The sequence below is a fragment of the Bombus pyrosoma genome, linkage group LG12 (assembly GCF_014825855.1).
Source record: "Bombus pyrosoma isolate SC7728 linkage group LG12, ASM1482585v1, whole genome shotgun sequence".
NCBI lineage: Eukaryota > Metazoa > Arthropoda > Insecta > Hymenoptera > Apidae > Bombus > Bombus pyrosoma.
Genome location: NC_057781.1, coordinates 11,677,276 through 11,703,800, shown reverse-complemented (window position 1 = coordinate 11,703,800; position 26,525 = coordinate 11,677,276). Strand labels below are relative to the sequence as shown.

Sequence of the window (26,525 nt, the reverse complement as noted above, 5' to 3'; positions counted from 1 at the left end):
TTTCGTGTATTATAAGTGACTATCGTCGTAAAGATGACAAAAATTAAAGAATTATCATCGAGCTTAAAAAAAATTTTGCTATTAAAATTACCATTTTTAGTAAAATATCTTTACGACAAACCTTCTTTTGAAATCAAATAATCATTCAAACGTCTTTTAGACTCACTCAATAAGCTGTTACACAAAGGCCTACAATACGTTTACGGAATAACGTTTGCAAACAGCTGTTTGAACAAAGAAATTTCGTTACGGTCGCTTGAAATTACATTTAAATAGATTTAGTTTGAAGTCTTTGGCTTTTCACCAAAGAGCAGTATTTACGCGAAGAATATTACAAAATGTAGAAACTGCGATCCCAGTTTAGCATTACATCGGTGGATTTAGATGATCGGGAGAATCGAAAAATTGCAAAGATTTTTCCTAAAAACGTGAACCTTTTTATCAAAGTTACTTTATCGTCAGCCGAGGATGCTTCGGATAACGTTCGGATAACATGGAGATGGTAAAGTCGGCACAATTATTTCACCCCTCATTCTTCCAACGCTATTACACAGAATAATACAACGTAACACGGTAATATATTACGGTTGAAAAATGATTGGACTCCTCGCAAACTTACACATTGTTTTTTAACTGCTTGCACGATGGGGCGCAATAACTTGTACCTTACGACTCACGACATAAAATCCTCTTGCGGATCATTTTTTGAAGCTTATTAAACCCTTTCCGGATCGCGATCACATACTGGTTCCTATCTGATGGTACAAGAGCATCGGTATCGGACCACCATAACTCACCATTAGAGGAAGGAACAACACACGCGTTGAAATACGATGATGCAAAAGGAAGATATTAACGTCAAGGGGAGAAAGAAGCCTCTAACGAGACGCGTATAAGCCGACGGACTGGTGACTGATCGAAATTATTCTTTCGAGGAGGGCGACGGGACGCCAAAAGCGAAAGTGGTCCGAACATTCGTGAGGAACCTGACGTGGATGACCGACCGGGTGGTTACATAACTTATGTGGAGGTGGCAAGACGAAGCTGCGCTGTCCATGCGCGATATATGTGCAGCACGTTGCACCACACCTCAATGGAATAAATTTACATGCACCTTGGCTGAATGAGCCCCGACAAGTTTTGCCCCTGTGAAAGATATACTTTTACGATGCTAACTACCAATACCACCGTGCAAGTCGTATTCTCCTTTGAAATTTAATAAAGTTGCTTAAAAATTGTGCACGCTATTGTTGGAAATTAACCGCTGTTTATTTACTTTGACCGTATCTGATTGTCGCTGTTTAAATTTAAAGCATAGGTCAGCTCGATAAAGGTTGGACAACACGTACCGTTGCGTTGCTCGAACCTCCCAAGCGTTGATCAGACGCGTACAGTATCGAGGCTGCGTGAACGTCGAAAGGTTCTCACGTTCATATTGTACGTAAAAATGGGAATCTGAACGATCGACACGTTGGATTATACCTCTGTTCTACTCGAATAAAGTCATTGCACTTATAAATTATAGATTATATTGATTATGACTTATATACTTGTATATCTTGTCCAAGATTGTTGCAAAGAATTTACAAAATTTAAAGGATCGTCGGATGCTGAATAGAAAGATAGATAAACATTTTGCAGATTTTGAATTGTTCGAATAGTTGTAATTGCTAGCTGGTACAATTATAATTCATAATTTTGCATATTTTCGTTCTACGGCGTAGAGTTTATCTTAACTTGAAAGTAAATAGTTCAATGCATTGGTAAGCTAAGAAAGTGATTCGTTTATCAGCGAGAAGACGTGGTCGTCGTTAAATAAAAGATTTGTTTTTAAAAACTTTGACGACAATTTTAAATTTCAACGGAAAGTTTCATCAAGCGTTATGAACTATCGTTAACTTAGCCGCTAAGAACTATCCAGCCGGACTGGTATATTTTATTTTGGATTTGCAGGGGAACTCGAAACCATAATTCGAAACCATAATTCGCATCGTCTTGTCTAAATCTCTCGGATTATGTATGACAAAGACCAAACGCCATTACGAACTAAAACGCACACTTGATTGAGGTTATTAAGAAGCTTAACCCATAAAATAATCTATAAGACACGATATTGTCATTAGACGTTGCACAAGCCAACGCGCTCCGAATGCTATGTCGTCTGCGATTATTATTATCGAAATCCATAGTTCCATTTGCTGGTTAAACGCGAATAACGAATAAGTCAAAGTCGCACAGCGAAACAGATCGGAAAATTAAATGTCCATGCGGAGTATTTTTCAAAGTTTTCTATTCGCTCCGTTAGAAATTTTTCTCGCGGTTAAAATTACAAATATGTAAGAAATAAATATCGTCTTATAATGGGATGTGTTACATACATATTACGTATCTATATCGCACAAATAGGGACAGAGTTTTTCAACAATGCAGGAAGCAGTTAGTGTGACAGTTTGTAGAGAACAAATGCGTGGAAAACAGTAGGGGACAAGAGTAGTATCCGATGCCAGTGGAAATTATGTGCTTTGCTAAGACGATGGTTCGCTCTCTGTGTGAAACGATGGGATCGTAAACTATGCCGTTTACCCTTTCTTTTTTCATGGTAAATAGCATTAATATACAAGATCATAATCTTCGTCCGTGGCATTTTTACTCTTCGTTCTGTCAAATTTCTATATGCAAAATCAAATACTTTATTTCTCTCTCGTAAATAATTTTGTTCTTTGCTCGATGTTAAATATCTTCTTCTTCGAGGAAACAAATACCAGTTTCACGTATCAGCCAGAACTTTTGATACATCAGTATCAGAACCTTTTATCGAGGAATTTTTCGTTACATAATAATCTCGTCGCCCCGCCCCCCCCAATTATGCTCTTTTTTTTTTATTAATTACGATAACCGTACGAGACTGTGTTTAAACGAAAGCTCGTTTTTCAAAACGAGATTTTAAAAACTAGAAGACATCGAAAATGAATTTAACGCGCATGATATGTCGGTTTCTCGTGGCCGATAATCCGAACCAACACCGAACGAAATATATCTTCGGCACCACATCATTCCGTAATTCAAACACGCTGCGAAGCTCGATGTTTTCCTTGCTGCAACCTTGGCGACCGGTTGACAACGCATGGCCATCGTGTAAGCGGCGTTTTCACGTGCACAGATTACACGAACACGTGCATCTCTTCTTTCGCGAAAACATTTTCTTCTGCCCTCGATCGTCCGAACATTACGATGCGTATCCCGCGTTCGAGAGTCACAAGGTAATCGCGCTAGTATTTCGATCGTCCAAAAATACTTGGCATCCTTTGCAAGGTTATTAGTAGAGTAATTCAAACAGCGCACGAAATAGTTTGAAGAAAACTCGACACGAGTGAACTGTTCCTTCTTTAGCTGCCCAGTACATACAAATCTAACGTCAATAAGTTTCTATCACGCTCGTTTCAATGGTAATGAAAAAAATTCTCGTTGACAAGCGCGTAATCGGTCTGTTTATCCAGAGGACGAGCGTACCACGAGTGTTAACACGAGGGTTAGGCGACGTGGCCTAAGCGCATCGCGTTGGTACTCTAATCAAATAAAGGGATACACGCGACGAATGCGTCGAACGTATTCACAGGGTGTTCTAAAATGGACGATACGCCAGAATATGAAATTACCTTATTATAAAAGTATCAGGATCGTTCGAAGCGTAGCTCGTGGGAAAATCGAATTTAAAAAATTGTCTATTACAGAAATGCGTTTAAAAGCGTTGCACTAAAGTAGGTATTTTTAAATTAAGTACATTCGTATGATAATAATATCAGGAGAGAAATGGTAATTTTTATAACGAAGATAGTGCAGGCTAGCGATATGTATATTTTATGTATTATCGATTTAATTAAAAGATTCGTGTAATTCAAGATCGATTACGCTCGCCAAATAGGAAAATTTTATTCGAGGCAGATGTTGCGAGATTTCTAAGCGAGAGTGTACGTGCACTAGTAACCCTCGATGGCATGCGATCAACGTTATCGATCAAGTGTGTAAGGCGGCTATTTAAAACTTGATTTTCACGAGAACGGTGCTTCAAACTTTGTGTTATTCGATTTATCTTTGCGCGCACAATAATTGCGCGAAAGAACAGGTCTCGAAGAAGGAAACTTTATTCTTTATTTTTTACTTATTTTACCACGCTGCCCTGATGCGCTACTTGTCCTAGGACACCATGTACGTACAAACCTAAACCGAGACGTTGTCTAGTCTGGCGCGGTTTGGTCGCATTTTATGCAGGAAACGTTTTCCTTGTCGCCTCTCGCTCGGCCAGATGTCATTACACTCGTGGCCTAATGTGGATTCCATGGCGTTTAACCCGCTCGTGCGGATTCAATGGGATTAGCTCACTCCGCGGATTACTATTTTTGGAGCGTAAAAGTGCCGACTCGACTCGTCTCGACTCGACGCGATGCAACGCGACGCGAGGGAAGAAACTGTGTAAATTGGAAGAAACGCAGGCTCCTTTGCGGAATGTTGCATGTCAATCGGGGATCATGTAAACTTGTCACAAGGGGACGGATGACAAAACAGTCTCACTGGACAGTGGACAAGTGGGCTTTACGAGCTTACCCGCGAGACAGAATGAATCCTTAAGGTTTTTTGTGCGTTGGCTGGTTGAAAATAGAAACGACGTGGTTGTGTCAGATAAACAGTCACGAGGAAGGAATGGTAGTATGCGTCGTACTCGGAATTACGTAAGAGAGGGTTGGCATTATATTATACAAGCGAATATTCCGTGTTTTTTCGCAGCGATTTTTCTCTAATTGTCACTAACGATGTGATACGAGGACAAATTGACGACGAAATTAGGATGGGCATTCTGTTCTTAGAATACGAGTAACGCGAGTGGTGGCAAATTTAGATAAAGGAAGAACTCTATGGTAAACTAGATTTAGAGAAACGAACCTCATAAATACCGTTTCACATTTTTACTCTTACTGATATTGCCGCAAAGATAAACTGATGGCAATCAGAAATAATTGGTAAATAATTTTTTATAACGAAACAATCGATAAGGAAGCGTGTTACATACGTTTTCAAAGTTGTTTCAAAGATTATATCCTTTCGTTCTTTTCATTCCTTCATTTACAACATACGTATTTGTACGGTCGTACGTTGAGTATTAATTAATAATAATTTCTCTTATCTTCATTCTATCGTTACGCAGTATGTAATAGATCGATATTCGTTCAATAATCAATAAATAAAATTTCACTTCTTTCATGTAACTTTAATCGTTACGTAACGTAATCTTAATTGATTCCCTTTCTTGCTACCTATTACATTGCTTCTTATATATAATTGATATTCGTTCAATGACCAATCAACGAAATTTCACTTCTTTTATGTAACTTTAATCGTTACGTAATATAATTTTGACTATCTCTTTCTCTTGCTTCTTATCGTAGATAATTACTTTTCTTATGTCACGAAATTGCTTTCGCGTGACTATTCCATTTTCACGATTTCCTACGCTCCACGATCTCCCATGATTTCCCGATTCTCATATTTTACGGTACCTCGGCTATTTTCCTTAAAATTTAGCATTTTCTTTATTCTTCGAGATACTTCGAAATATTTGAAATTCCTCGTGTTTTCTACCTTTCAGGCGAAGCTATGTTATTTATGCAAAATATCGAGTAAATCGTTTGAAGCGAGCCGAGAGAAACTGCACGATAAAACGATAAAACATCAATTCCTATAATATTATCCTCGATTAAGCGATTTAATTTTATAAGCGTCTGTGTAAAAATAATTCTATAAAAATTGGATTTGTCCATCTCGTGTTACGATATTTCAGGAAATTGTAAGTTATAATGAACGCTCTGGTGTCAGGAAAGTAGCTTCCAGTATATTCTATAACGCAATTACGAGTCGAATGGCAGTTTGCGAAGCACGAAGGCGATAAGAGACTGTTCCTTGGCAAATGTCGTTTTTACGGAACGTGTTCCGTACAATGTTGTTCATGGCGCGTGAATCGAGAATTAACGTGTCAGTTAATCGTCGAAATACGCAGTAGCCGGCCATCGACGGCATCACGAGACGCGTTACTACAATTTTGTCGATATTTATGAACAGTACGCTGTTCGTTGGCACCGCGAAACCAACGCTTTAACGAAGCCGAATGGCCGATCTGCGTCATGCAAATGAACGCGGACTAACGTGTAGCGAGATAATGACTATAATAAACGTCGATTCAATCGTGATAAATCTCTGATTGAAGGAGTGGCAATTTGTCCGGAGAGGTTCTCGGCGCTTGAAAATATTCGCCGCGCGATCGATATCAATTCGGTTAGATTCTCGTTAATTTGTTAAATGTTTCGTGCATCCAAGGGAAAACCTTCGGAAATGTCTTTACCCGCGCCTGTTGTCGTGGAAAGCGCGATACGTTATATAATTATTATAGGTTTCGCGAACGCGTAGGATAATATACAACCTACTCGTGGTAAGTAGGCGTACCTAACCGATAAATAATTTGGATTCACGCAAACTGGTAAACGTGAGCGGACATTCCTGTTATTATTCCTTTTCGATAGCGTAAATGTTTAATATTATCTAGAAACAGGATGCTGTGGTTTCCACGTTTTTAAATTTTATGTTAACGCAAACCTTTGACAAGGGTTTCTTTCAAGTTTCCGTCTATCAAGGAAAATGATAACAACGAGCCCGTTAAATTAAGGAGAGAAGAAACGGAAATTTTTATATAGGAAAAATAATAAAATTTATAATAAAGACGCAACTTTGTATAAAGGAATCTCCTTTAAGTAATCAAATTTTTCCCCAAAATAGTGATTCCCAGTTACAGTTATGCCTCATCAACCAGGAGCGTCTGTGGCTATACGATTCTCGACTATCTTCACTCGACTTCAAAATTGTGGAAACGTCGTGCGAACGTATCGATGCCGATGTTCAGCATCGCATAACGTTCGGCGATGATATTATTGTCATTTAAACGAGGCATACACAGGTAAGGACACGTTAAATCGATGTTCGCTAATTGCAGTAATCGATGAATGCGAGTACTTGTGCGTAATAAGTATTCATCAAACTGTCATAAATCGTTGATCTGACGTTGCCCCATGTTATCAAGGAATGCTGTTCGGACATTGCGAATAATTGCACCGGATCCGTAACTATGGTGAGCTTTTTGCGCCTATTTCCCTTTGCGAACGCTCGTTTAAAAGTGTAACATTGCCACTGAATTTTTCTTCGATCGAATACTTAAGTGCTACCGCAAAGAAACGGCGGCAGATACGAGTCTACTTAACATATCATTTTTCTATTTTTTTCATTGTTTCAGCCGTTTGTTCACCCCGCTACGTCTCTTTCTCTATGTTATAGAACGTTATTTATTGGAGAAACGGAACAACGGAAAATTGCAACTCGTCGGCAATCGGTAATACGTTCTCGATTAAACACAAATGATAGTTCAAATCATTTCCTTTTCGTCCTTTTTGTCTGGCTGGATGGCACGATAAAGTCCGTATTCTTCTCGGATACTCGTTGTTACGGGCCTTGAATTACCCGCGGTATATTACTTAAGTAGCATCGAGAGCGCGTACGCTATGATTTATGTTCGAAAACCATCTTGCTTTGATTCGCGAAAAATAAGAGAAAAGAATCGATTACGCGGCTCTCTGATATTACCGCAGCTAAGCTGCCGCTGATTGCCTTTTAAACAACCTCGAATGCTATGCTGCGCACTCTTTTCTAAACGGAAGCGGATTAATCCGGGAAGGCTAAAGCGCTGTTAATCTCCTTTTTCACGTTTTTCTACGCGTGAGCTTTGTAGACAAAAGTAAGGCACACGATACACCGGTTGAAGTTGCCGTAATTCTGTCGTGTGACGAACGATAATTACTTTTCTGACGTAACGAATAATTCAGCGATGTACTGCAACGCTCCATGTTATTGAATATATCGATTCGAATATGCTATACCGTACGATATCACGAATGATGTTATTACCAGTTACACTATAGTACGAATATACATTTGTCTCTCGTTATACAAAAACAGAAGGAGAAAGAAATTTCTTAAAACGGGAAAGTCATTCACAAACTATAGGTTAAAGCGTTCTAGAATCTTTTAACGAGAGGTCTCTAATTTGAGGTCTCCGATGATAAAGAAGAAAAAGTAAAGGCAACAGGCTGTCGAAACTTAATTTAGGTCTCGACAATGTACGCGGTTAAGTCATGCGTAGAGACGCAACTCGACGGGATGATCGTCGATGAGCATGCGTATTCGCCTTTAATATTCTTCGATCGAGCCGCGATAAATTCTCGATCGGAGTAGGCCGCACGCGATCGGTACGAGCTCGCTGCGCCGGTGCTCAATCAGAGTGAGTTGAGACTAATTTAGAAACTGCGATGTATAACGATCGTGCCCGAAGGCGTCGCAAATTCGGCGCGGAGCGGCCCCGGCCCGCGCACCTACGACTCACGAGTGTATCTCCAAATGCATCTACCTTACCTGCGCCGCGCCGGCTCGCCCGCCAATTTAACTCTGCATCAATTTGTCATTTAACTTATTGACCGCCGCGCCAGTTCGCCTCCTCCATCCTCCATCCTCCATCCTCCATCCTCCATTTTCCCTCCTGCCTCCTCCAATCCTGCATCTAAGATCGGTATTTAAATGGATAAACAGCAGTATTTCGTCTGTAACGATCTACATCGCCGTATATTATACCGCAATATTATAACATACGGTGACGTGAAGGAGTTTTCGGGGCGGGTAGAAGTTTCGTAGTGGTTATTTTGCTCGCGAGGATAGCTGAAATAGATTTTGTACGATAGGATGGCATTAAAGGGTGGAACCGATAGAAGATACTAGGGCGATTAGCAAATAGTAACTTTATTGATTTGCTGGATGATATATGCGTTCGAATTGAGGTGTTTTTAAGAATACTTGCAAACGCATCGATGCAGACGAAACAATTCGATTTAAAGGGAGAAAAAGAAAAATAATAGTAACGTCGTTGCTGTAATTTTCCGCGCAACACCGAGGCATCGATGTGACCATATAATTATGTAATTAAACAACGACGGAGATAGGTAAACGAACGATAAAAACTGGCAGAATTTCTCAACGCTATGCAATAAATATCGTAGCGATATGAGAGGCATGGATTGAAAACGAGGCTTATCGTAGATTATACTTAACGTTAGGAAAATATAATGGTTTTACGAAATTATATGAAATTGATCGCGATGTTAATCATTATCGATCAATAACGATCGAAAGAATTGATCGTGATACGATTAGTCGTCTTGACTTAAATCACTGCGATTAAACACCGAACATTGTCCATCTAGAAAGATAAAATATTACAATTTCAGGTTTGTCTACTAAATGCTAAATGACATGGCTTTATGAATGGTATACTGTTAAGTTAGATAACAGTATGACATTTGCATTGAAAATATAAAGAATTTATAACAGCGATTATGGTATTATTAAAATTATGTGTATAAACACAGTGAACAGAAATTAATGCCGACGTCCACGATTCCCAGTCAATACACTGTTCTATTAAACGAATTAACGCGACCGCTATAAATCAAGATATACGTCTGTAAAGCACTATTCGCCATCGTGGTATAATAAATTATATTAATTCATACCGATTCACCAAGTTGATAGCGTTCATAGTTCAGCCGTATAATGCGTTCTTCGAATTGAGATTTATATTCGGATTCTGTGTGCTAGATACGAATAACCGGTACTACTGAAAAATTTGCATAATTACATAGAATCTAATCATTTACATACAAAAATTCCGATAGTTTTACGTTATTCCGTTGCTTTATATAATGCTTTATTAAGGAAGTTATAAGGGTAAATAGTTAGAAGTATATTCTTCGTGCCGATACGTATATCATCGCTGAATCATAAATATCGGATAGGAATAGAAATTAGAGAAATTATAGTATTATATCTTCATGGTAAATTTTAATTAATTATACCTTTAAAGTGAAACTTCTGCAACCCCGATATTAGTAGAGTATCTTTGTCATGAGACTACAAATTTTTATACGTTTATGAGAAATTTGAGGATACAAAAATTCCCAGAATACACCTACCACTCGTCGTAGTATTCGGTAGGTGGATCGAATCTTTGATCAAGTTTTGTCTCTTTGATTATCTACGATCGTCCAAAAAATCGTAGTCTGCTCGTTGATAATATCTCTTAACGTAACGTTAGATTTTTTCTTAGAATCGTACTCTCTCGATCGCTCGAATGTCATCGGAATCGCTCGTCGATCGGAATGCGATTCGGATCAAACATCGAAGTCGGACGAAAGATCGCTAGCATATTCGACTCAACAAGCGATAAATAAAACAAGCGATGAGAAGAGCAAGAGCAAGAGCAAGAACAAGAAAAAGAAAGGCAAGATAGCCCGTAACGAAGACGCAACATATCCAGCGAAACTGAGCCAATCGATTATGAGGTGTCCTTGTAGTTCACAATCAGTGGCGCTAGACCGGTACGGCGCGGCGGCGCGGCACGTTAGGGGCGCGTTCTTTTAATGATGTATTAGCGCCGTGTTTTGACACGAAAGAAGCGGCAACTGGTCGAGGTCGCATTCTTCTCCTTCTTTTTCCTTTGTCCTTCCGTCCGGCTTTGAAACCACGCGCGGCCTCTTGTCTTCTGGCTCCCACCGTCGTGTCAGCCCATAGAAACATTTCAGTGAACCACTTAACGCCCTGAAACCCTTAACCTTCGATTAATCAATCTCGACGAAGACCGTTCAGCTGAGATTTTCTGGCTGCTTAAGCGGCCACCAGTTCTTCATCCTGGCATGAATCTTAATTTCAGTAAGTTCGACATGGCAACTTTGAAGAATTACTTCATTACGCGCGCCATTAACCGTGATTGTGATATCTCGAGCTCGTGATGAAATTTAGAATTTTCCCTTACCTATATATCGTGCGTAACACGTCATTTTAAACATATTTTGTATCAACAGAGAGCATACGTTCTTACGGAATTTTCAATTTTAGTCAAAAGTTTACTGTACGCGTTAGAGCGTTTAATTCGACGAAAGCAGCTTTTACATCGGGTTTCTAGTTCTTTCGGCACTCCTTTACCATTTATCTTACTTGAACGGTACAACAAGGTGTAGGGCATTGCCAACAATAAGCGAAAGCTCTATCTGGCTCTATTACTCTGTATGGATTAATTTGCTTGGATTTAGCTTAGGGTAAATGAGATAGAAATCGAAGATATTTTTATATTTTCACTTTATCGAGGATTTCAAAAGCCGATTTATTCGGAAAAGGGAGGTTTCCCGATACTTTGTGTTATTAAAATATTTCAACGTCTGTTTTAAGATACACAATAAAGTATAACTTTAGCTATCTATAGTTTTTGAATATCCAGCACGCACGAATAATGGATAATTACTTGGAAAGGATAATATACGCTGGAATAATAGGATAATATAGATGGTATTAGTTACCATGAAACATTCGGAGAATTATAATGAAAAGTAGATCGATCGGTCAACACCACGTACAGATATTTCCTTCGTGACTAGCCCAATTATGTACTTTTTTGAAATCAAGACAACAAACGACCAATCTTTTGAAACAAGCAACTCTTTATTTCGCAAGTAGCAATAACTCTGCTGAAAGCTGTAAGTGTAACATCGTTTCCCGTCGCATCGGATCGGTAGATTTCCAGCTTAGCTCGTAAAGTAGATCCAAATTCCGTGGCTTCATTAAACACGAGCTGCACAGGTACGTGTAGACTTACGGTCCCCGATCCGAGAAATCGGCGTACACGTTTCTTATCTTTGAGCAGCATCGATAGTTCGATGCTGAAAATCAGACTGTGTGTATCTTGTAAAGGTAAAGGAAGGCGTCCTACGGTTTTCAGGCCCAGTCCCCAAAATACCCCGTGATAGAGTTTACGGGTTTCTCGAAGCACACCTAGAGAGCTTGGCAGGGACAATAAACACACAGGGGCATTTACAATGAAAGAGGTCGGATGTGAGGATTTTATTTTCTCCTTTTTCCCCCTCTCGTCCCTCTCCTCCTCTTCTCTTCTTTTCCTGAAGCCTTAAACTAATACGCCCTCACAGGGATGGGCTTGCCCTCTAACTCGCTATCTTCGCGCGCATTAATCATGCTGAAAGGGTTGCCACGAGAATTGTCCTCCCTCCACGAGGTATCGCCGCGTCCTGCTCGGTTCCAAAACTACGGCTAGCCGGGAACTTGAAACTTTGTTCGTGAATTCTTCCTGCTTTTTCTTGTCTCGCCTTTACCGCCAACTGTGTACCGAGCAAGTTGCAATAACATTTTTGTCCGCCAGGCTATGCCAGGCCAGGCGTTTTACAATTAGAAAGCACCGTGAAAGAATTTAAAAAGAAATCGTAAAAGAGAAACGCACGTAAAGCTCGTAGATCGTAACTTTCGTAACTTTTGTATATCTATACAACCTGGTGAAAGTATTCCAACATTCGTGGACGTCGCTTGCGAATTTTTTACCTGTATTACACGAAATATTTTGAAATTTCGTTAAAATTTTTACGAATTTCGACTGCTGTGATTATACTGCTAACATTTGGAACAAATACATACGTAGAAATAACGAGATATTCGATACATGCATATTTCGCAGAGACCACAAAATTATTTAAACGGTCGATTATCGATTGTATTAATTAGATTGTTAAAAATTTATTAAAAAAAAATCAAATGTTTAACGACAAATATAACAAAAGATTATCGATACGAGTATCGATGCTGATTGAAACAGCAATCGAGAGACCAAGTGAAGATATAGAATATACGACTACTGAAAATTTACTCGCTTATTATTGTAATGTGAAAAATATCAATACTTTACAGCTTAAGATTTCCAATTAGATAGCAAGGTTTTAGATTAGACGCGACTTGTCGCAAAAGGTTCGTGCTAAGTTTTACGAACGAGGTTGTAGACCGATGGAAGAACTGAAATTATGTTAATTTCATCGATGTCGTGAAAATTCATTATTTTACTAATTGGAGCCTATTGTTAAGATCTTCAGATACTTTGTCAATCGTGGATAGTCGTTAAGTGAACTCGTCAGAGAAATTGCTTTTGCTTGTCTTGTTCTTCGCTCCAACCGATCAAGAGAATGGGCTTGTTTCTGAACGCGCTATCTTTGCATACATTAATCACGAGAAAAGGGTTGGCAAGGGAATTGTTCTCTCGCCTGGATCGCGTCAGTCGGCTCTTTTGCTCGCCACCATTTTTTCCCACTCCGAAACTCTATACCCGTCTCAGAATTCCAAATTGAACTGCATTAGAAGTGTTCCGCGTGACGTTTCCAGATTCTCAGATAATGGCATTCCAGAATTCGTAAGACCTTATCTATCTCTGTTTTATCTGAAAAATCTGCTTCGAAATGGTTTCTTTTCAAATTGGAAAATAATATCGACTATATACCGATTAATTTTTTTACAAAATAATTGTCGGAGATGATTATTCTATCTAGATTTAAGAATGGACATCGAGCAAGCTAAACAAATTTTAAATAATACATAATCCGGTCGAGACATATTTCTCACTTCGACATTTTCCCTACATTTTGATCTTTTCTTAGTCTTCGGAGAATCGATCTAGTTTGAAATCCTTCGCAGAAAAATGATTTCACTTAATCTAGCCATAACCGACGAGTTCCATAAAACCTCGAATAACGATTTTTTTCTAGCAAATCTAATCATCAACCTACCTATATCAATCAATTACTTGTATTAACGTTCATATAGTTCTAATATATACGTATATTAAAATGATAAAGAGATCTCCAAGAGATTTAAAGATACAAACATGTGTAAAACGAACAAAGGAAAATTTTCCATGAGATTTGTAGGGTAAAAGATATCTCTACTTTTTGCTAGATTCCATTCTTCACTTCATCCGTACATACTCGCAAGAAAATTCATTTGCATAGACATCTGCACTTTAATTATAATCCTACTTCAGTAATGGGATAAGAAGACTTGATTCGCAAATGCAAACGCGTTCGCCTTGCAATTATGAATTCAGAATCATAATTTTTACCATGCTTATCATGATTTAATCTGATCGGTCGGGTAGATGTTAGCAATTCAGATGGACGAACGTTTCCTGTTTGCATTGTTCGACCGTTTACGACGTACGGGAAAAGTTGTGATCTCTGAACAACGTGCTATAAAGGTGTTTCATTGTGCGTCCTACGTGTTTTACGTCGCGATGCTGTTTACACGATCATCCGTGGACAACGTTATTGAATAGAGGCGAGGCATCGTAAAAAGGCAGGTTGTCGCGCGCCGCGTCGGTTTCTTTTAGTGAAACCCTTGAAAGAGGGTGGCCCCGTGGTCCACAAAAGGGTTCGTGTCTCTGAGAATCTCGAGGCCCCACCACGATCCGAAAACGCCACACAGGTCGTGACTCGAAATCAGATATTGTTCGGACCTCGACTTCCTTTATGGCATATGATGGATGAAACTAATCGGTCAACCAGGTGACTATATACACCCTGCAGTTGCACTTGACTTACCATGACCACGGGTGGTTCGGTTTCCCGTGTGCTTTCAGGATCCGACCGCTTTCCCGGCATCGAATGGACGAAATATGATGCTCGTTCGCGTTTCATCTGGAATGTTTCCCTCTAAAAGGAGTGAATTTAATTGGTTTTAATCTATGGTATTTTTGAGAGTGGAAAGTGGCCGGATATGGGAATCGAGGTTCGTTTGATTTGTGTAACTTTGTTTCTTTTTAATCTCTCTGATAATTAACGGATACTATTTAGTAGGTACGAGACATTGATTTAATAATTACGGGACAATTTGGATAGATATTTATGTTTTATACACATCTAGGTATTTTTAGATATCTTTTCGTTTAATTTAAGATAACTGCGAGATATTCTCTAATAATAATTACCGAACGTCTTCTAAAAGGTAACATCGATGCTAGGAAATTGGGTGAAAGGATTGTTAAAATTAACTTAATACCGTAATTTCGGAAATAATTCCATTTGTTAATTTCGCAAACAATGCCGCTAATTGACTTTTGTAAAAAGATAAATACTAAAAAAGACTGACGCTCATTCGTATCGCTATAACTTACGAGAAACTCGTTACAATCCGCAAAAGCGAATCGTTACGAATCTATAAGATTTTTATACAGAGCCACAAATTGAACGCTTCAAGACTCCAGTGGGTCGTATCGAACAAAATTATTGTACGATTATCACGTTGAAATCGCGTTCTTCATATCGGAAGGACGCTTTCGTGACGATAATATTACAAACTTTTAGGAACATCTAACTGTTCTATCGGATGAAATCTGGAAAAGGAAAGAAAAATACACGTATCGGATATTCGAAAAAGATTTCGATATTCGAGGAATCTGTGGCTGGAGCGTTTGGTATTCGAACGGTGTTTCCTAAGCTTTGGGACAGTGTATCGCGCTAGGTAATCGTAGCATACTGAGTTGCCGGCTTATAATGACCATAATTAAAGCACAATAACCGTAAAATCATGTAAAGCGATCGACGCGTGATGTGAACTATTAATGGCTTTATTCGGAAACGAGAAGTAAGCGCGTGAAAGAGAATTCCGAGGGAGGTAAATTACATAGGCGAGTCGCCGATAATTATATAACTTTCATAAACGAGTCGCAATGTATCTAGTGTGGCCCGAGTTATTGAATAAGGATTCCTTCGAAGCTACAAACGCCTCGTCGTTTCTCGCCACGTCGATTTTCTCTCGAGGGAACAATTACACGAACGTTTCAAATACGAGCCTTCTCCTTTCTCTTTTCATTTTGCTGCACACGCATATTCTAATATTATTATCTCTCGTTATTTCAATTTCGAGCGTATCTGTTCGCATTCGATCGCTGCCAGGTTGCAACTGATCGGTGCAACTCTCCTTGTGACGTACCTATTACATTTTAAGGGAATCCACGTTACACTTGTACGCATTAACGTTTCAATTTCTCTTTAGCGTTTCTGCTGTCTTGCGCAGCTACCAATGTCACGAAGATACCGCTATATTTTACATTATAGTAGATACTTTGTGGCAGAATATCACGTAGAATGTCTACAGACGCGATAAAGAAGTTAGATTAAGGCTGGTGTTGCGTCAGAAATTATGTGTAATAGATTACGTGTCTCTTCGTAAGCGAATAATTTCTAATAAAAATGTGACAGCTTTCGTTACGTAATTTTATGTACGTGTGCCATTTTCGTTAATATCATCGTGGAATTATCAAAGTTGTTTATGGAATAAGAATACCAGGATCGAAATATCAGTATCAGTAGCATACACGGTAATTTGGATAATTGTAACTTTGTATATTGTTAAGCTTGTTAAATTGATAAGCTATGGTACCAAAATAGAAAATAGAATAGAGAGAAGTAAAAGTTGCTCTGTAATTATATGTATATATAACAAGAAAACTGTATTAATTATAGCCCTGTATGTATTATTCCCATTTATCTGATAGATGGTACCATATTTAGAGAAAAAACTGTGCATAATTGCATAGTATGGAAATACTAGTATGGAAATTAATTGTAGCCGTTGTACGCTCTATTCTCGCTAATTTGATAAGATGCATTTTGTATGGCAAAGTAGCGCCGTAATTACACGAAACGGAAACTTTATTAATTACAAGCCTATATTGCCTAATCTCTCAAAGTTATAATAATAGGCTACAGAAAGAATAACGTGTTTAATCATACAGAACTGGTTTAATTGTAGCCTCTAATCTGGCTGATCTGACAGGATACGGCTCGTATGGTAAAGAGGAGATCACGCGTTGTGTCATCGAACGATTACCTTATTATTATTTGTGGCCTTTGCATACTATAAATAAAATACAAGGTAAGGCTAGGATCTTATTAATCGCATTTTCGCGCAGTTCGATTTTTCTCATGGAAGAAAACACGTTAATGACGACTCTTTGGTAACTCGATCTCGCTAATCTGACAGGAAACAACTTTTATAGCAAACGATTTCATACAATTATCTGGAAGAAGAAGGTTGTTAACCACCTCTGCTGCACTATAATTCTTCTAATCAGCAAACTTACTCTTCCTATTAATTATACGCGTCTCTTTAATACTACAATCTCGCGAATTTGATACATTCTAACAGCACGCGGAAATGTTCTTGCAAAAATACCAATAAAACCAGCATCTTTGTACAACCTAATCTTGTTTATCCGACAGGATGTATCTCGAATATTAAAAACAACATCCTCTGTAATCCCATACATAGACGGAGGACTATCCACGACTTTACACCGGTCTGCTACGTTTACCCTGGTCGATTTAGCGAAAGCGTACACCCTACGAATGGAAGGAGATGATAGCTACGCGACTAGCAGGGAAAAGGCGAACCTATTAATCGCATCTTTCGCTTAGCCTAATCTCGCCGAGTCTGATAGGGTGCATTCCTTGAAGTAACAAAGAGAAGATCACGCATAACGACGCAGGAAAAAAAAAACCGGGACGCCTCGTTAATTGCAACTTTTGCATAGGCTAGTCCCTTGAATCTGATAGGATAGGATACACTGTGTATAGTATAATAAAGAGGGGTCGTACGTAGGCATATAAAAAGGGAACGTCCGAAATACGCGAAGAGCAGCCCACGGGCTGAAATTATGCTTCGATTATTCGTGTCTGCCAGTGGATGAAGGAGAAGGAGCGCAGGTGGGAGGCATAGCCCGGCTAAGCAGCTTCGCACAAGTCACCCACCCTCTTTGCACGTGATCCATGCCGCTCTTCTCTCGCTCTTAGCTTTCTCTTATTTTACCTTCCTTCTTTTTTACCTCCTCTGTTCTTTTGTTCGTTTTTCTCGTACCTTTATCCTTATTCTCTGGCGGTCCTCTCTCCTGTAAGCCGCACGACGACGGCGCGGCGTCGTGTCTTCGGTCGAAAATCAGGGATGCGATAAGCAAACACTCTCCAACACCGCTCTATTATTAAACTATAAAATTTGACGGTCCCAATGGCGCAGAACCGTTCGATCGGTCGCGGTTCGAGTTTCGACGATCGATCGACACGATCCATCGCGTTCCACGCTTGATTGAGACGTTTTGCAGCGTTCGACGAACGAAGAATATTCGATAGGAATCCGTGGATGAAGTTGTAACGATCCAGACGAAGCTGGCAGCGATTTGAATTAGAACATGGCTTGAGATAGGAAGACCGGTTTAATGGCTGCGTTTAATAATTATTTCGTGTAAATATGTTTAGGCTAACTACCTCGTATTTATACAAGCGCATATAAATTTTCACATATTGCAGGCATATATATTTGTAGATATATTTCTTCGATTACAGTTTAGAAAATTCTGATGTTCCAGATATCGTAATTTATAGGATGGTTAAACCTTCACTACGTTTCTAAACGAAAATTTATTTGGTGTAAGTAAACCGTACAGTGTATTCGAAATAATCGTATCGTTGAATCTTTGTTAAAAATACTCGTGATATTTAACAAGATTTCGTTACAAGGTTGAGAACACGTTCGCAGCCCGATTCCAAGCAACACAGAGTTAATGCGAGGTCCGAAGCTAACGACGCATAAAAATTAAAAATTGCGCGCGATTAAGTATAACAAATGCCACGCCATTGGTCTGTCTGTTCTTCGTAGCTCATTCTTTTGCCGGCGTAGCCTGGTCACGCCCTTGTTCAAACGTCGCGTTGGTGCCCCTAAGATGATTATAACATCATCCTGCCGAAAATCTACGTTATATACGTTGTACCACACAGACCAGTGATCCACTTTGATTCAATGACCACGAAACCTATAAAACGATTACCTATCTAATCTGCCTGAGATTGATAAATCTAAAGCAAAGAATCGACTCTTGCTCTTCGACGTTGTTTCATCCTAAATTCGACTCGGATAAATACTGGTAGCATCGTGTGTGTTGTACGCGTGTAAAACATTTTGAAATTTCCTCAGCTCCGCAACGAGGCACGGCTCTATCGATGTTTGAAACCAACTTGCAAATGTACAGGGTGTTAAGAAATCATTCGGTTCGATGGAAAACTTCAGCTTGGATTTCGAGGTGACATGTTTTTCTTCGCAACGTGTTCTACCGATCACGACGATCAGAATTGTGAAAAGAGGCACGAGTCGTAACTCGATCGTACTTTTGAAAAATCATGTCAAAGTTTCATCGGTTCCTGCGTTGACGTTATCTAGGATATGTTTAGAATTTGTAGACGATATTATTTGCAATATGTTTAGATATCGCTGTCAGATAGAAAGTACATAGCACGATATTAGCCACGAAACGGGAAATTATTCCTCAGCACGTGAAATAGCTCGCATCCAATAGAACGAAACATTCAACTTCGCAATTTTAAATTATTAGAAAACTAGTTAGGGTCAAAGTTGTCGCCGTATAACATCGCACAAAAGCGTAATATAATCGTATACCTTTGTTGCAAGAACGACAGAAACAAATTTCATGTTTTTCTACTTAGATGACCCCTCGAAAGCGTTATTGGCTGATCGCGAAGGAAGCAGGTTCGAATGTTAAATATTTCCTCAATGGTAATCTACCTGGTTTGATACCGTAATAAAAGATCTCGTAAAGTATATGACGTTCGTCGTAAGTGCAGAGAAGGAACTGCAATGGAGAACGGGACGCAAGTAAACTCTGGCAAACATTGCGTGTATATAGAACGGAAAAATGGTTGTTGTCGGTTTAGAATTTTCATTGCTACCGCTGGTAAATTACGATTTGCCAAGTTTATGGCCGAGAGACTATCATCGACTGGTTGGTTGGTCGGTTGGTTGGTAACGCCGGGTCGATGTTGAGCTTTCCTTGAAAATTGGCATAGGACGCCAACAGTAAATTTCAAAGGCGGAAAACCTGGCCTGTTTTAAGAAAGGATCGTGGTAACTTTTATTTTACGTCGACTAAATAAACAGATAACATTATCCGTCTTCTCCGTATGAAATTATCGCGTTGCCTATAATGACATTTGCCGAAAAGATCGATAAGTTTTTGCACGTGGAATCATCCCGCTAACCGATTAATTTATATATTTTTTATTTTTCGTATTGTATCATACAAAGGATAAATTTATAATTTAGAAACAATACACGTAATTGTTATAGCAATTCCTTTAGTGCAATATATTTTCTCAGCAAATGCCAAGAGCCCGGCTAGCTCAGTCGGTAGAGCATGAGACTCTTAATCTCAGGGTCGTGGGTTCGAGCCCCACGTTGGGCGATAAAATATTTTTTGCCTCTTAATTCTAATCGTCACTATTCTTTTTCTGCATATATATTTTTAATTAACAAAGATACGTCGGATATCGACTAAAGTATAGAAGATAATTCAGTCTACTAACGTGGACGTCTACTGACGTAGACGTAAAGCGTTACAATGTCTCCGCATTTTAATTTTACATGCGGTATTATATATTTAATCAGCGTTAACGAAAGAATCTGTACGAAACGATAATTTCCTGCATCATACGGTTAATAGATAGAATTGGAATATTCATGTAAAGTAGGTTGAAAATTCGAGAGAAACCTCGATATCCTTGCATTTCTAAATCGCATTAATTGTAAGTATGGTGTTTCAAAAAGAGACCATTCTGTTCCCCCTTTCTATACGAAACATCTAGTTTTTGTTCGAAAATAGCCTCATTTCTATTTCAGCTTATACTTTTCCGTTTAATCTAACGCAGGATACGTAGGCATTCTTGGAGCTACCGAAGCTAAAAATAAAGTTTAAAATGTGAGTGCTGCACTCACGTACAATTTATCTTATTGTAGCTCGACACAAATGTTATGACATGTCAGTCTGCGCAATTCGAAACTTGCTTTTCGTCAGGATCGAAACCCTGATTTAGATACATTTCGTTAAATTGCCGTCGTTGAAAGAAACTAGTTAACGCTAGTGCGTGAAAATATCTACAAATTTCATAAACATACGTCGAACGTTCGATTGAATTACGAAAATAGTTCCCGTTTATTTATATTTCAATATAAATTCGCCATGGAAACGAAGTTAACGCTTTCGTTAAAAGTTTAAACGTAAGACCCTTGACTTATTTTACGAGGCGACTGTATATATACGTAGGTAATTAATAAATAAATAGACCGACAGACAAAAATAAAAGATTTAAGAGACATTGAGAAAATGCGAAAGTTGTTTAGAAATTCGATGGTATCTGCTCTTGGGTGAGGAAAAATGGAGATTAGCTACTAGACGGCAGGCCGTTTGTGCATAAGTTCAATGAAAGGAAAAACGTTTATTCTATATGAAAGTAATTATAGGTAAATGTCCCTAGACTGACAGGTGTCATTAGTCGATGCGGTAATAAAATTAGCTCTGTTGAATTATTTATTACCGATAAAATCAATGTACATTTATTATAACACCACAGTACATTCTCTCATACTCTAAAATCGTTTACACGTATTTATAATGATATTAGGATTTTTAAGCTAATGAAAATAGTTGATCCTACGGTTGCTCTTTACGGTATCCAGTTCATTCGCGTTTATCCGTATCAAGCGAAATCATATCATCTGCTAGCTTTATCGGAACAGTAAGATCTCAAGCAATTAGAACATCTTTCTTGCATCGATTTAATTGAATATCGACAAATTTATAAATAACGATTTTAGTGATGATAGACCTATTATCGTTTAAAATGCGCTAAAAGTTTGATTACTTCGTTAGCATTTCTACCTTTTATCTTCGTCTGTCAGTTAAACTTTCTATTTTCTTTCGTTCTTAATTATCTCTCGCGTTCTTTGCGCGAAACCATGCGACACGACGACGACGGAATTTCAACATGTAAACCTAAGTTTCCCAAAATTGACCAATTACGGTTAACGTTTCTGAGTTTACGCTTATTGTCCCTCGCAATTTGATCCCCTTCCTCTTAAGTAGATACCTAACCCAAATTGAGTCCTTCGACCGTTCATAAACTTTATTATACGTCAAAAACAAAAGAGAATCAACAAGAAACTCGAAACAATTTAACAAAATACTCAAGAACCACGAAATTAAACACGGGTGGAAGGCCCGGAGGGTCGATAGTGTGCGAACCACGATGCACGATGAAAAAGAATGCATCGCCATGCAGTTCCTTTTATCCTCGTTCTTTCGCCGAAGATAACCTTATTCGACGTAATTGCTCCCTTCTATTTTGACACAAAACGATGCTTCTAACGAAGAACAGCTCGCTGTTGAGCCTGAATGATGAAGGCAGTCGTGTGTCAAAAAATTGCGGAACTCTGTCTAGTTTGATATATTTGAGACAGTGTCAAAGATAAGATCGTGACACTTGACCGATCGTCTAGGACCTAAGAGATCGTCAACGATCGAGAATCGACAGCCGATCATCTTCGATCGTCCCTCCGCTCCCTATTTCTTTCGTATTATTTCATTCGCCTCGTTCGTTTCTTCTGCCACTCTTTGATCGCCCTGCGCGCATCGCATCGAAATAAGAAAAACTAGTTGCAAGGAAAGAAGCAGAAGCACTTGTTTATATGTTTTCGAGTTTCCTTGTTATCACATCCGGCGATCAGACGATACACGTAGCAACTTTTCGCTTAAGAATCAAATTAAGATTATTTATAATAATCAAACATTGAAAATGTCAGGGGAGCACCTTCTTTTTTGAAGAACCCTTCGAAACCGCAACAATGCTTTGTTATTAATGAGCGCTTTATTGCACACGTATGCACATATGTATCTCTTAGAACTTTATTATCTGTCGCTAGATAGAAAAGTGAAATTCCCTACAATAGCGCGTAGGTTAACTATTGCAATGGCCATACGGAAAGCATTAACCATTTAAACGATCCATTACTCGTGCAGTATTACATCATAAATCTTGCAAGTAATAAATGTAATTCCAGTCACTTTCGATCAAAACATTTCCATCTGGTCGTAGCCTAAAATTAACGTTTTCAAGGAATGACAAAGACCGATATAATCCATATTAATGGATTATCGATCGGTAGTACGCAATACTATTCGCTTAACGCATTCGGCATGAACGTCTCGGACCTAGCATTGAAAACATTTAACATTTTTTCACGATAATTCTCACGTAATAAAGCACATACGCAATAAAGTATATACCGTTTGTAGTGCGTGATCGTGAACACGATAGGTCTGCCAAAGTGTCGATTCTCTTCGGAAATAAATTTCCGAGTTACTGAAATTTTCGGAATTTCTGATAAATTTTACTTTATTTAGTATCGTATTATATTCGCGCTTATCGCGGTTGTTCCTTCTCCTCGAGAATACGCTGCTCTGGCGGGTGTAGCCGCGAACGCGTGGGCTTCGAGCTGTTAGAAATGGGTGGAGAGAATTCGGCTGTAATTTATGAATCGAGGCTCGCGCTTATCTGCCTGCAAAGCAATAATTATGCGAATTGAAATTTCTTAATAATAGAGCAAGCTCAATGATTTCTTCCGCGACGTTCGGTTACATATTATTCGTTGATTTAATAATGTCGTTAAGACGGGTCTGGCCCCAACGCACGTCGACTTATCTCGGAAGCCTAGACCAATATGTACTTACGCCCACTTATTGAAATTTACGTCGATTTATATTTATAGATCTGGTCCGGTTGAGCGGTCACCGGTGTAATTAAACATTCACAGCATTATAAATTGGCCGCGTTTAATCACTCGTAATGTGAGTTTAACATCTAATAGTGCGATCTCCGTGTTTACATATACCTATGTACGTATTGTATATACATTTGGAACGTGGCTCTTCTGGTTGTATTTTATAGTGCATTTCTCAGGAATCTACTGGTAAAGTGGTAGAATTTCATGATTCGCTGAACACGAACCGGGATCGCGGATAAAAATTAGTGTTAACGCGCCAGATGAATTATTACGTTATTAGTTCTCTGCGTCCAGTTTTTGTTTATACGCGGGTTAATACTTTCTGCGGCAAATTCCCTTACAATTAGTTTCTTTCCTTTTTGTTCGCAGACAGAATTTATATCATATTAAGTCGATCGGAAAATTCTGTCGCCAGATTTTCCACGTATATCTATAACTCTATTTCGTGATTTCTACGAACCGCGGCTCGTTGAAATACACACACGTCTTGAAATTGTTTGTTATTGAAAATGTCTTTACAGCAAATTACTCCACTATAAAGCGAATCGTAAATGTTGTATTTTATACGAGCGTTAGTATTCGGTATTAATAATTATTAAATCTGTATAAGGCTGCCTGTGACAAGGAAATTGTTCGCTACTGGAAATCAGCCTGCGGAAGCATTGGAAAGGTAGCTTAAATATTTCCATCGAGTTCCTTTCAACCGATCGTTCTTTGTTCGGTTCATTCGACGGGTCGCGACGTTGATTCGACTGAAATTGCCACGTGTTGTGTGTTTCACCGGTAATAAGAGTACGCGAGAGAAACGATCGAGGTTACGACGATCGAATTAATAGTGAGCCGAATTACAGTCTATGTTACGACATTACACGATCAATACACGTTTCACGTAAACGCAAATGATCGAGCATCAGACGGCACCGGATACCTTCGAGTGTACCAAACAAACGCAAATGCTGCGCAGTTGAATGGCTGTTTATAGAATATTTCCCACCATACTTATACTTGCGATTACGCAAGAGTTTGTATAAAACGTATACCTATTTTTGATTTTAAAAATGTAATCTTCTAACACGTACAAACTTGAAACAATCGTAGGTAATACGAGAAAACCGAAATTTTGATATTTGGCGTTACAACGAAAATTATCGTCTTTGTCAGGTTCGTCCATTCCGTATGTAGGCATAAATGAAGTCGTTAGATGTATGCGATCGTAGTTGTTGTAAAAATTCTAGCAGTTTGTGTCTTCCACGCGATTATAATACGTCGTGTATGAATATTTATTTGAATATTTTTATTTCGGGTAACCGAAGCGAGTACCCGAGTAGCAGTCGCGCGAGCGAGAAGAGGCGCAAACACCGTGCGTAAGAATGTGAATCGTCGTGTCGTGGCGCCTTCTAATGTTCTAATCTTCTACGCGCACGGGCATAGGTCCTTTCGGCGTTTATCGACGCTCACCTATGTCCATTTCGTCATTTTTCCGAGCCGTCGCATCAGCGGCGGTATTCTCTCGTATTTACGAGGCGCACGGTAAATGCTTGCTAAGTGACTTGGTTTTGACCGAACGATCGACACAAGTTTAACGTTGTCCGTGATCAGCTGACAGCGAGTATGCTTCTGCGGCAACGGGAAAATATTTCCAGAATGGGTCGAACGAAAAATCCGAAGAAATCGTGAAACTACCATCAGCTATCTTGGAGAGCAACTACGAGATGTTCGACAACGGTGGAAATTTGACGCGCCTCGTAAAAGTCGAAGACCGAAGGTATGTCGCGAGGCGATCCTCGATGAATGGTATCTTCCCTTTATCTTTGTACACGCCATAGAAGCTGTTTGTAGTCCGTTCTACCAGATGAGATAGTTTTCCCCGAAAAAGTCGCTATTAAGCCCCTTCAAACCGCATACCCGATGCGTGATCCTTTCCTCCTTTATTTCCCTCTCATTTTTCTCCGTTTTCCTTGTACACCTACGTTTCTTTATTTTTCTTCTCCTTTCTCATTTTTTCTCTCCTTTGTAACAGGTTATCGTTCTGGCGTAGCTCGTTTCGTTCGAACGGACAAAGTTCAGATCGAAGTCGTAACTCGAATGGATCGATGCATGGATGAATGATATTGTGAAAATAGATACTATGTATATCGATAGGTGTAATTTTGGACGTCTGATTTCGTTCACAACGTATGTATTTCAGAGTGAGAAAACGCTATAGCGAAAATAGATACATACTACGTACGATCGATACGCGTTATCTCGGACGTCTGGTTTTGCTAACAATGTACGTACGTGTTCGACGGTATTTCCATAGCACATTATGATAATAATGTTGCAATCGAGATTGCGATGCAACTATTTATCGGCTGACCGTGGCTGTGTCAGATGCGAAGGCTACATTGTTAAAAATATATATACCACCACGTTTCATAATCTCCTTTTCGCTTTGGTTTTTGATAGGATTCGACGTTCCGTATTTAAACGTATTCAAAGCGATGACAAACATTTCTTACACTTGCTTGGGATAGAAAAGTATTTAATTTCATAACGATATACCGATCATCGAACTGAAATAGAACGAGCACATCGAATATCGCGAATCGTCGTTCTCTCAATTGCGAAATAATCGATATTCTTATGTCTAATTTCTAACGAAGAACCAATTCCGCGTATGACAGGTTGGAATTATTGGAATTTAGAAATGTTCGTTAAAAAAATCGGGTCCTTAAGAAATTGCGAATAATATCGTCTATATATAGAATATCGATTAATTCAAACTTTCGCTTCTGTCAAACTTATCTTATCGAGATTGTATCGCAATAAGCAGGAGGTAGCCGCGTTAGTTAATAAAAATGGATAGGTAGAAATTGAAGTACACGTAATTATGTTGC

The 26,525-nt window shown here is 39.0% G+C and overlaps 1 long non-coding RNA gene and 1 other non-coding gene across 2 annotated transcripts in view; both read left to right on the top strand.

The window, feature by feature from the left end:
* Nucleotides 1–26,525, top strand: part of LOC122573366 — a 70,329-nt gene that overhangs the window by 40,754 nt on the left and 3,050 nt on the right. The gene's annotated exons all lie outside the window — the stretch shown is intronic.
* Trnak-cuu lies at nucleotides 20,200–20,272 on the top strand. The gene has a single exon. It is a non-coding gene; the product is annotated as a tRNA-Lys (tRNA).